Source organism: Triticum dicoccoides, chromosome 4B, assembly GCF_002162155.2.
Source record: "Triticum dicoccoides isolate Atlit2015 ecotype Zavitan chromosome 4B, WEW_v2.0, whole genome shotgun sequence".
Classification (NCBI taxonomy): domain Eukaryota; kingdom Viridiplantae; phylum Streptophyta; class Magnoliopsida; order Poales; family Poaceae; genus Triticum; species Triticum dicoccoides.
This window is the reverse complement of record NC_041387.1, coordinates 46,545,893-46,557,974: the sequence shown is the minus strand read 5'-3', so window position 1 is coordinate 46,557,974 and position 12,082 is coordinate 46,545,893.

Here is a 12,082-nt window from a genome sequence, read left to right as displayed (position 1 = left end):
AAGGGTGTACCCTCACAAGTCACCCGATCCAATTACAAAAAAAACAAGGCCCGCTACAGGGCGTGGAACCGTATTGGAGGGATGGCTCAATGGGCCATGCAAAATTCACAGTACACCGGATACCATACTAACGCATAGCCTTAGAGCATGTTGGATACTCCGGTAGGTGGCCAAGAGCGGCGAGGATCTCCTCATCAACCATACCGCAGAGCACCTTCCCGCCGAAAATAACAATACAGTATTGACAGTCTTCGAGACTTTCGCCTCAAATAATAGGCGCAAGCAAGCACTCCGCGGCCTCACCGAAGTCTGCCACGTTGCAGCAACAAATCCATGGAACGACACGGCTATAACCTTCAATGCCAGTGACGAACCCCAATTCTGAACATTTCGGGCCAACCGCTTTGGTCCTTAGTCCAATTATGGACGGCTTCCGGCTTACTAAAGTGCTCATGGACGGCGGCGACAGATTAAACCTCATCTACGAAGAGACTCTTAACAAGATGGAAATAGATAAGAGCCGCATTGAGCAAAGCAGCACGACCTTCAGGGGAATCATCCCTAGTCGGGAGGCACGATGTGTGGGAAAAATCATACTACATGTGGTATTCGGCACGCTGGAGAATTATAGGTCCGAAGAAATCATATTCCAAGTGGCCACGTTTAGGGCGGGATGCATTCACGAGCTTCCAAGCTATACCCCATTACGGGTACATGAAGCTCAAGATGCTCGGACCCAATGGAATCATCACTCTAGCTAGTGATGTGGACATAGCACTCCACGCCGAAAATAAAACTACCGCACTGGCCCTTGAGGCATTATCCGAAGCCCTCGCAGTCGAAGAACTAATCGCGCTACGCTCCACAGTGGACAGGGACAACGTGATAGTCGGCAAATAACCCAAGTCCACCTCTTTCAAACCAGCAGACGAAATAGTCAAATTCCAGGTCCACCCAACGGACCCTACAAAAACAGCATACATTGGGGCACAACTGAACCCCACAATAGACGCCGCACTGCGAGAGTTCTTGCGTGAGAATTGGGACATCTTTGCCTGGCACCCTTCAAACATGCCAGGTATCCCACGAAGGTTGGCCGAACATAGCCTAAACATACTGAAGGGATACAAGCCGGTCAAGCAGACTCTTCGGCGCTTTTCAGAACCTAAACAACAAGCCATGGGAGAAGAGCTAGCCAAGTTACTCGAGGCCGGATTCATCAGAGAAATAAAATATCCGGACTGGCTAGCAAACCTGGTGATGGTACCAAAGAAGGACAAATCCTGGCGCCTATGTATCGATTTCAAGGACCTCAATAAGGCTTGCCCTAAGGATCCCTTCCCCCTCCCCCGCATTGATCAAATCATCGACACCACCGCAGGACACGACTCATTGTGCTTCCTCAATGCATACTCCGGATATCATCAAATCAAGATGGCGGAATCCGATCAAGCCGCAACGACATTCATCACTCCATACGGCCCGTTCTGTTTCAATACCATGCCTTTCGGGCTCAAAAATGCCGGTGCAACCTATCAACGCATGATTCAGACATGCTTGGAAAAACAAATCGGCAAAACAGTGGAGGCATACATAGACAACATGGTCATCAGAACCAGACACGTCGAATCTTTAATAGACGACTTGAGGCTTACATTCGATAATCTCTGAACATATGACATCAAGCTTAATCCGGAAAAATGCGTTTTCGGCGTGCCTGCCGGAAAGCTGCTGGGCTTCATCGTTTCCAACAGAGGAATTGAAGCAGATCTGGCTAAAATCCGAGCTCTGTCACATTTGGCTACCCCAACAGACCTCAAGCAAAACAAGAAACTGACTGGATGCATGGCTGCCTTAAGCCGCTTTATCTCCTGATTGGGAGAAAAGGCACTACCCCTTTATTGCCTTCTTCGATGCACCGAACACTTCGAGTGGACGGATGCAGCCACAGCCGGATTGGAAGAAATAAAATCCCTCTTGGCCAGCAACCCAATCCTGGCCGCACCAAATATCAGCGGACCCATGTTGTTATATATAGCTACAACACATCAGGTTGTAAGCGCAGTGCTCGTCGTCGAACGAGAAACGGACGGACATAAAGTACCGCTTCAAAAGCCGGTATACTACGTATCCACTGTCCTCACTCCATGCAAGTCCTGGTACCCACATTATCAAAAGATAGCATACGCGGTCTTCATGGCATCCCGGAAGCTATGACACTACTTTCAAGAGTGTTCAATCACGGTGGCCTCGGAAGTACCACTCAACGGTATAATAAATAACCGCGATGCCATGGGCCGGATTGCTAAATGGGCTATCGAGCTCCTCCCGTTCGACATAATATACAAACCACGGCGAGCCATTAAGTCGCAAGTACTGGCCGACTTCGTCGCCGAATGGACAGAAGCCGAACTCCCTAAAAAGTACAGCGCGTACTCCAATTGGATCATGCACTTTGACGGCTCTAAGATGCTGGCTGGTCTGGGGGCAGGCGTTGTCCTGACATCCCCCACCAGAGATACAGTCCAATACGTACTCCAAATATTATACACAGACTCCAACTACGCAGCCGAATATGAGGCTCTGTTGCATGGTCTTCGGATGGCAGTCTCCATGGGCATTCAACGCCTGGAAGTGCGCGGGGATTTGAACCTCGCAATATCTCAAATAAGTGGAGACTTTGACACCAAGGACACAAAAATGGCGGCTTACCGTAATGCCGTCCTCAAAATGTCAGCTCGGTTCGAGGGGCTCGAATTCCACCATGTGGTCCGAGAAAACTACCAAGCGGCGGATATCCTCGCCCGCATCGGCGTGAAGCGCGACCCCGTCCCACCTAATATCTTCTTAGAGAGGTTGTTCAAGCCATCCGTGGTGTGGGAAGGGGAGACCGGCAATACCAGTCTGGATCCAAACACAACCCCAGATCCCGAACAATCTGACATAATCGGAGACTCCGCCACCGAAATAACACCTTCGGCCCACGTAATTATGGCTATCATTGCCCCATGGATAGAACCCTTCTTAGCCTACCTAAATAGGCAAGAACTCCATGAGACCAAAATGAAGCGCGTTGCATTGTGCGGCACTCTAAAGCCTGCAAGGTTCATGAGGGAGAACTTTATAAGAAAAGCGCGACCGGAGTGCTTCAAAGATGCATCTCCGAAGAGGAGGGACGGCAGCTACTGGCCGAAATTCACGCTGGACTCAGCGGCCATCACGCCGCAGCTCGGGCCCTTGTAAGCAAGGCTTTCCGTACAGGTTTCTACTGGCCGACAGCCCGGGCAGACGCACAAGACCTCGTCCAACATTGCGTCAATTGCCAGCTCTTTGCAAATCAAAGCCATATGCCACCTACTGCTCTCCAAACAATCCCCATAACTTGGCCCTTTGCGGTCTGGGGGCTCGATATAGTTGGACCCCTTAAAGGAGGAAGCCATAAGAAAAAATACTTGTTGGTCATGGTAGATAAATTCACCAAATGGATAGAGGCCAAACCAGTTAAAACGGCCGAATCCGGGCCAGTGATAGACTTCATATCTGGGGTCGTACACCGCTATGGTGTCCCCCACAGCATCATCACCGATAACGGCTCTAACTTCACAGCCGATGAGGTGAAAACTTGGTGCGACAACATGGGCATTAAGCTCGATTATGCCTCTGTCTATCATCCCCAAACAAACGGCCAAGTCGAACGAGCAAATGGTCTTATTATGAGTGGCATCAAACCCAGACTAGTGCGATCCTTGAAGGAATCAGATACACACCGGGTCGAGGAGCTCGACTCCGTACTATGGGGGCTGCGGACCACGCCGAATCGCACTACCGGATACACACCATTTTTTATGGTGTACGGCACAGAGGCAGTGCTACCCTGCAATATCATTCATGACTCACCTCGAGTACGCATGTACGAAGAGAGAGAAGCCGAGCTGGATTGGCAGGACAGTTTAGATGCCCTGGAGGAGGAGCGTGAAGTCGCAAAGGCTCGTTCCGCATTCTATCAGCAGCAGGCTCGCAGGTATCAAAGCAGAGATGTATGGGCCAAAACTTATAACATTGGCGAACTCGTTCTACGCTTACCGGAGAAGAAAAAGGACAAGCTCAAGCCCAAGTGGGAGGGTCCCTTCATCATCAATAAAGTTCTCACCGGAGGAGCGTACTGTCTGCGTGATGCATCAGATAATCGACTCGAGCCAAACCCATGGAACGCGGCCAGACTACGAAGATTCTACGCCTAGTTCCGAACTCTGTGTTCATCTCCTTACCTCCGCCTTTCATTTTTAAGTTACATCTTCTTTCTTTCTTTCTTTTTTATAGCCTTAAAAGCTTCAAGTGCGCTTCGACCGCACACTCCTGCCGTGCTATGCGCGCTCAATATACCTGGGGGCTTCTTATACAGAAGCTTAATATAATTACCTTCTGGGCTTTAAGCCCACCACATATGCGTCACTTCTCCATATGTACCTTTTTTTGCCATTATATGCATCGATATGACTTAAGTTTTGGCCGAGCTGGGTTGCCTGGCTCTTGTGTTTATGCCCTACGTTCCCTTTAATTCGGCTAGGGCATAAGGGCAGCACCTCTACGATTGTTACTGCCGGGTCAGCCGGCTGTGTACCTTAGACTGGGTGAAGCCTAAAGCTAGCATTCTTAAGGGAATATTCGATCGGTGAACAAAAGATGCTTTTTACCTATCACAATATAAAATCCCCAGATGTTTCATCTCCTACGTCTTTGCCCGTAGTTCAGACATGCACATTCATGCATGCGCACCCAGGGAAAGGAACCCCTAACGGAACTATTCTCCCTGGAAGATGTTTCTTACTATCCATGTAATATAACATAGCTAGTTGGGTACTTGTCTGTTCAAGCACTTATGACCCCTACGTCTGGTTTCCACGCGTACCCCGGTTTTACATAACCGAGCGGGTATTCGGATACACTCCGGACTATCGGGTCCGGAGGCTGAAGTGAAAAGGTCCGCCATGAAAAATGATTTACAATCCGGCTAGGGACAATATATCTCATTTGAAGTACACAGTCACTTAGACTGACTAAATTCTTCTTCTATACCATCCAACAGGTTGTCTAGCCTACAATTCTGTTGGGAATACTTTGCGGCTAATCCTACCTGGTCATACACCAGACTAACGGGAATCTCTTTCCCATCTGACCCTACAGGACCGACCTCGGCTATGTGATTCGGGTCAACCTTGGTGTACCGCGTCTTCACCATGGCCCAGGCTTCCCTTGCACCTTGTCGGCAGGCTGATATCTTCCATAAACAGAAGCGCCTCTGTGCTCCCTTAAGCATCTCTACAAGCTCCCCCATGCCTCCGGGCAGGGAGGCGGAGGGCCACAAGGCCTGGGAAATACCCTGCATCACCTGACGAACTTGTTCGTGCAGTTGTGAGAGCTCTGGCAGTAGATCACCTGCGGATCCAGGCATCTCCTCTTCGTGGCGACCTGTCAGCATACCTACAGACATAATTCTGTTAGCCCGCTTCTTCGCCAAACTGTATAAAGGTTCGTTCGAGCACTTACTAAAAATGTCGCATCGAAACCTCTTATTCTCCTTTACGGAGTCCGCGAGTTGGGCCCGAACATCTCCCAGTTCAACGCCCAGCCGGGTATGGGCATCCTGGAGCTCATTTTTCTTCCGAATAACCCGTGTAAGCACTCGCTCGCCAGCCTCTCGCTGTCGTTTAGCATATTGCTCATCCTCTTGTAATATCTCCGGATTCACTCCGGGATTTTCTGCATAATCTATTGTTAAATTTGCAAAGCATGCCGAATACTCACTGGTATATGTAAATACATTTTTGAGACAAGTATTACCAGATGAGGCCTTCTTGGATTCCTCTATTTCGGCAACTGCGGCCCTTAGCTGGGCTTTGCACTCCTCTAGCTGTTTAGACAACTGAGTATTCTTCTCCGAGAGAACCTATGCATACAATGATCCTTAAATCAGTTGTGCCAATTGTTTCAAGTCTGAGGGGCTACTGATATACATAATTATCAGATTTGCTTACCCATATATCCTTTACATACTGGTCCGTGGCTCTAGCAAGTCCATCTTGAGCGGCTCGGATGTACGCGTATCCTGAGTTAAAGGCATTGAACGCCTCTTCGAAGAAACTAGGATCGCGGAGCACGGCCCGACGACGCCTGTGATTCATGGCGCTCTCCACTTCGGAATTCGTAGCGGACAGTCTATCCGCATCCTCTGTAGGAGGACCATCCAACGTTGTCCCCACGTTAACCTCTGCCCTTAAGTCCGGCTCTGGAGCCCGGCTGGTGGAGGCGTGGCCGGTAGGCTCTCCAGATACTATCCGACGAGCGTTTTTTCTGCCAGGAACCAAGGGCATTATTATATTTTAAAAGACAATAATCACGGAGCAGGTTTTAATCGTACCTCTGCGACTGCGTCTCAGTCCTGGCTGCCTTCCTTTTGAGCCTACCCGGCTTCGGTGCCCCTTGTTGGCGAGTCACCTCGGGTTCGGCACGGCGCCCCAATGGCCTTCCCTGTAAGATGCAATATGTGCGCAGTGGGTAAGGTGCAAAGAAGGGATCCTTCTCGGAAGTTGGGACTCTGGTTTACTTACATGCAATGCAGGGAGTAGGCCGGCTATGATGGCCACCAAGGCACCTTCACGGCTCTGCTGATAGAATGTCATGTCAACGAGCTCCACAAATATATCCGGATCCTCTTCGAGTCCGGGGTCGAGGGCCCGGTCGGGGTCCTCTGGTTGTGGAGATGGGCTGTGGATCTCCCTCACAGCTTTTCGCAATTCTTGCTATGAATTAGCAAGGTAAATATTTATGACAAAGGATGCGGGAAGGACTGGAGTAAAGGATAGCAGCTCACCCAACTTGGGGGGTTGTACATGGAGAATCCATCCTGTGGCTTAATACGGATGAACTCCTCTTCTACTCCTTTGAACAAATCGGACAGTATCTTCGCCAGAGCGGTGGCGGAGTCCGGGCCTTTATGACTGCAGCGGGTGGCATCGTCTTCTCCATTGAAGTGCCACATGGGTTTCCCCCGATACTGAAGTGGCTGCACCCCTCGCATTATACAGATTGACATAACCTCGATTATTGCCAGTCCTGATTTGGCTAGCATTTTTATCCTGCCCATCAGGTAAAGGACCTATCTGTTGTCTTCCTCCTGGGGGCTCCGAGGGCGCCAGCCGTGTCGTTCCTTCCATGGGGCATTAGCAAACTCAGGAAGGCCCATCCGGATAGGGTTCGGAAGGCGGACGTCCTCCATATAAAACCACTCCAAAGGCCAGTCTTCGGATGTCTTCTTCAAAGTACGAACAAGTATCCGGTCCCGGCGATGCACCATATTTAGGCTCCGCCCACTTGATATATCGACCCGTCCTGAGTGCGGGGTACGAGGCAGAATAGCCTCTTCCATAGCTCGAAATGAGCTTCGCAGCCCAGAAATAGCTCGCAGAAGGTAACATAGCCAGTGATATGTAGTATGGAGGCAGGAGTGAAGTTATGCAGCTGGAGGCTGTAGAACTCCAGAAGCCCGCGGAGGAACGGATGGATTGGAAATCCGAGTCCCCTCAGTAAGTAGGGGACAAGGCATACCCGCTCCCCCTTGGATGGGTTGGGAAAACTCTCCGCTTGCTCCCCGCCATTGTAAGTGGCTAGTCCGGCTCAGACGAGGACCATGTATGCAGGCGGGAGAAATCCCTGGGTCTGCAACTCTACCAATCGGCTATGGGGGACGAAACACTTCTCCCAATCGCATGGCTTAGTGCTACAGGAGCGAGAGGAGGGCTGCGACGAACGACCATGATGGGATGGTTTCTTCCAAGCGCACTCTGATGGATACTCGCTGGGGGAGGATGGTGTGATTTGGATCTGAGGATCCCCGTCTCCTTAAATAGACAATTTACTTACATGGTCAGGGTGGCAAATGTAAAAATGCCCTGACTTCTCACATTCGCTCGACACGTGGAGATGACCATTATTTAAGCACAGAAGCCGAGGAGTGCAACAATAATGGGAAGCCGGACACTACTCGTTATAACAGGTACTCTGAATTTGGAGGAGAACCCGCCTTGCAATGCCGAAGACAATCTGCGCGCCAGACTCATCGTCATTGAAGCCTGGTTTAGGGGCTAGTGAGGGAGTCCTGGATTAGGGGATACTCGGACAGCCGGACTATATACTTTGGCCAGACTGTTGGACTATGAAGATACAAGATTGAAGACTTCGTCCCGTGTCTAGGTGGGACTCTCCTTTGCGTGGAAGGCAAGCTTGGCAATCCGGATATGTAGATCTCCTTCTCTGTAACCGACTCTGTGTAACCCTAGCCTCCTCCGATGTCTATATAAACCGGAGGGTTTAGTCCATAGGACAACAACAATCATACCATAGGCTAGCTTCTAGGGTTTAGCCTCTTCGATCTCGTGGTAGATCAACTCATGTTATACTCATATCATCAAGATCAATCAAGCAGGAAGTAGGGTATTACCTCCATCGAGAGGGCCCAAACCTGGGTAAACATTGTGTCCCCTGCCTCCTGTTACCATTAGCCTTAGACGCACAGTTCGGGACCCCTACCCGAGATCCGCCAGTTTTGACACCGACACCATGCAATGATCATTATATAGGCATCACGTCTAAGATTAGTAGACCGACTCCTGCCTGCATCTACTACTATTACTCCACACATCGACCGCTATCTAGCATGCATCTAGTGTATTAAGTTCATGGAAAAATGGAGTAATGCAATAAGAACAAGACATGATGTAGACGAGATTCGTTTATGTATTGCGAAGATATAGATCTCATCTTGTTATCCTTAGTAGCAACGATGCATGCGTGTCGGTTCCCCTTCTGCCACTGGGATCAAGCATCGTAAGATTGAACCCACTACAAAGCACATATTCCCATTGCAAGATAAATAGATCAAGTTGGCCAAACAAAACCCAAATATCGGAGAAGAATTACGAGGCTATAAGCAATCATGCATATAAGAGATCAAAGAAGACTCAAATAACTTTCATGGATAAAAACATAGATCTGATCATAAACTCAAAGTTCATCGGATCCCAACAAACACAATGCTGATGACCCACAAGTATATGGGGTTAATTGTAGCCCTTTTTGATAAGTAAGAGTGCCGAACCCAATGAGGAGCAGAAGGAAATGACAAGTGGTTTTCAGCAAGGTAATGTCTGCAAGTGCTAAAATTGTAAGTAGCGGAGTAGTTTGGTAGTAAGATAATTTGTAACGAGCAAGTAACAATAGTAGTAACAAAAGTGCAGCAAGGTAGCCCAATACTTTTGAGGCAAAGGACAGGCCAAAACGGTTTATTATGATAAGCAAAGTGTTCTTGAGGGTACACAGGAATTTCATCTAGTCACTTTCATCATGTTGGCTTAATTCGTGTTCGGTTTTGATAATTTTATATGTGGGTGGACCGGTGCTTAGGTGCTGTTCTTACTTGAACAAACCTCCTACTTATGATTAACCCTCTCGCAAGCATCCACAACTACGAGAAAAGTTTTAAGAATAAATTCTAACCATAGCATTAAACTTTTGGATCCAATCGGTCCCTTACGGAATAACGCATAAACTGGGGTTTAAGCTTCGGTCACTCTCGCAACCCACCATCTAATAACTACTCCACAATGCATTTCCTTAGGCCCAAATATGGTGAAGTGTCATGTAGTCGACGTTCACATGACACCGCTAAGAGAATGGCAACATACATACCATCAAAATATCCAACACATATCAAGTTCACATGATTACTTGCAACATGATTTCTCCCATGACCTAAGTATGAAAGTAACTACTCACAAATGATAAACATGCTCAAGATCAGAGGAGTATTGAATAGCATAATGGATCTGAACATATAATCTTCCACCAAATAAACCATATAGTAATCAACTACAAGGTGTAATCAACACAACTAGTCACCCACGAGCACCAATCTATAGTTTTGGTACAAAGATTGAACGCAAGAGATGAACTAGGTTTTGAGAGGAGTTGGTGTTGTGAAGATGTTGATGAAGATAGCCCTCCCCAAGATGGGAGAGTTGTTGGTGATGATGATGACAATGATTTCCCCCTCCGAGAGGGAAGTTCCCTCGGTGGAATCGCTCCGCCGGAGGGCAAAAGTGCTCCTGCCCAAGTTCCACCTCGAGGCGGTGGCGCTTCGTACCGAATGTCCTCCCCTTATTTTTCTAGATCAAAATGACTTATATACAAGAAGATGGGCACCAGAGGTGGGCCGAGGAGGGCAGCACCCACCAGGGCGCGCTTGGGCCTCTTGGCGCGCCCAGGTGGGTTGTGCCCACTTGGTGGCCCTCCTCTGGTACTTCTTTGCTCCAATACTCCTTAAATATTCCATAAAAAATCCTCGGGGAGTTTCAGCTCATTTGGAGTTGTGCAGAATAGGTAGCTTCACGTAGCTTTTTCAGGTCCAGATTCCCAGGTGCCAGAATTCTCCCCCTTGGTGCATACCTTGCATATTATGAGAGAAAATGTATTAGAATTACTCCAAAAAGCATTATTATACAATAAAACAATATAAATAACAGTACGAAAACATGATGCAAAATGTACGTATCAACTCCCCCAAGCTTAGACCTCGCTTGTCCTCAAGCGAAAACCAATATCGAAAAACATGTCCACATGCTTAGAGAGAGAGAGGTGTCGATAAAAACAAAAAATAGAGACATAGCAGCATCATGTGACTTATTATAACAACAACAAACTTTAATATAAAACTTTTATTATAGAACTTTTATCATAGACTTCTCATGAAAAAGTGACAATTCATCACAATATTGAAGTATAAAACATAAACTCTATTATAAACCAACAAACTATGTTCTCAGTCAACTTTGCAACTACAATTCATCATCTTTTCAGGAAGGTCACGTATCGGAGCCTTTAGGCAAGTCCACATACTCAACCATCATTTAGTCTTCTATGATTGCTAACACTCACCGCGTACACATGAGCAAAACGCTTCAACCGGACATAAAGAAAGATAGGGACTTATAGTTTCACCTCCCAACACACTCACCTCAAGGGTGATGTCAACAATAATAACTTATGACAATCATATTCAACTGGACATATGTGCCTTGATCTTTCCTCACCACATGATGCTTCTCAAAGGAGAAAAATAAAAGGAATAGAGAGAAAAACTTTGACTCTCGCATAAAAGTAAATACATGAAAGTAAAAGATAGGCCCTTCGCAGAGGAAAGCAGAGGTTGCCATGCGCTTTTTGTTTGTATGTTCAACCCCTTAGTGCAAGAGAACGTCACATCATATTGCCCCTTGTGATGGCAACCTTTATTATGCAGTCTGTCGCTTTTATTCTTCACCATCACAAGTTCATACAACGCTCAATTTTCCCTTACACTAAATGATCTTACACTTTATAAGCAATTTTTGTTGCCCTTTTTGCACCGATGACAACTTACTTTGTAGCGATCTGACCTCAGACGGTCAAATCTCTGTGCTTACGTGTCATCCCTGGATAAGTAATGCTGACACACACAGTACTTGAAGGATTTATAACAGAGTGCAATCACACACTTATTACATCGTATGTCTCAAAAGAGAACTTATTACAATAATATGGCTTAAGGCCATCTAGATAAGATAACAACGGAAGGCTTGGAAGATAAAGTGAGACCATCAACTCCAACGACATAGCTGAGTGCACGACAATGACCTAGCGCACCTTACTCTTCGTCTGAAAAGTCTGCAACATGATATGTTGCAGCTCGAAACGGGTCAGCACATGGAATATGCTGGCAAGATAACACAATAGATCAATGACAGAATAAATACTATCACTACATGCATATATGGCTGGTGGAGGATCTAAGTTTGTTTTTGCGTAAAGCTATTTTTCCCTACAACAAAGGAATATATTTTATTTAACTATCATGGTGGTTGTTAAACATTGAGAAGGTTCCTCCAACTCAATCCCAATTAAATAGTAGTAATAACCCAACAAATTAATTTAGAGTGATGAGATCAACATGATAATCCAAGAACCAGATACTCAAGATGTCCATAACCTG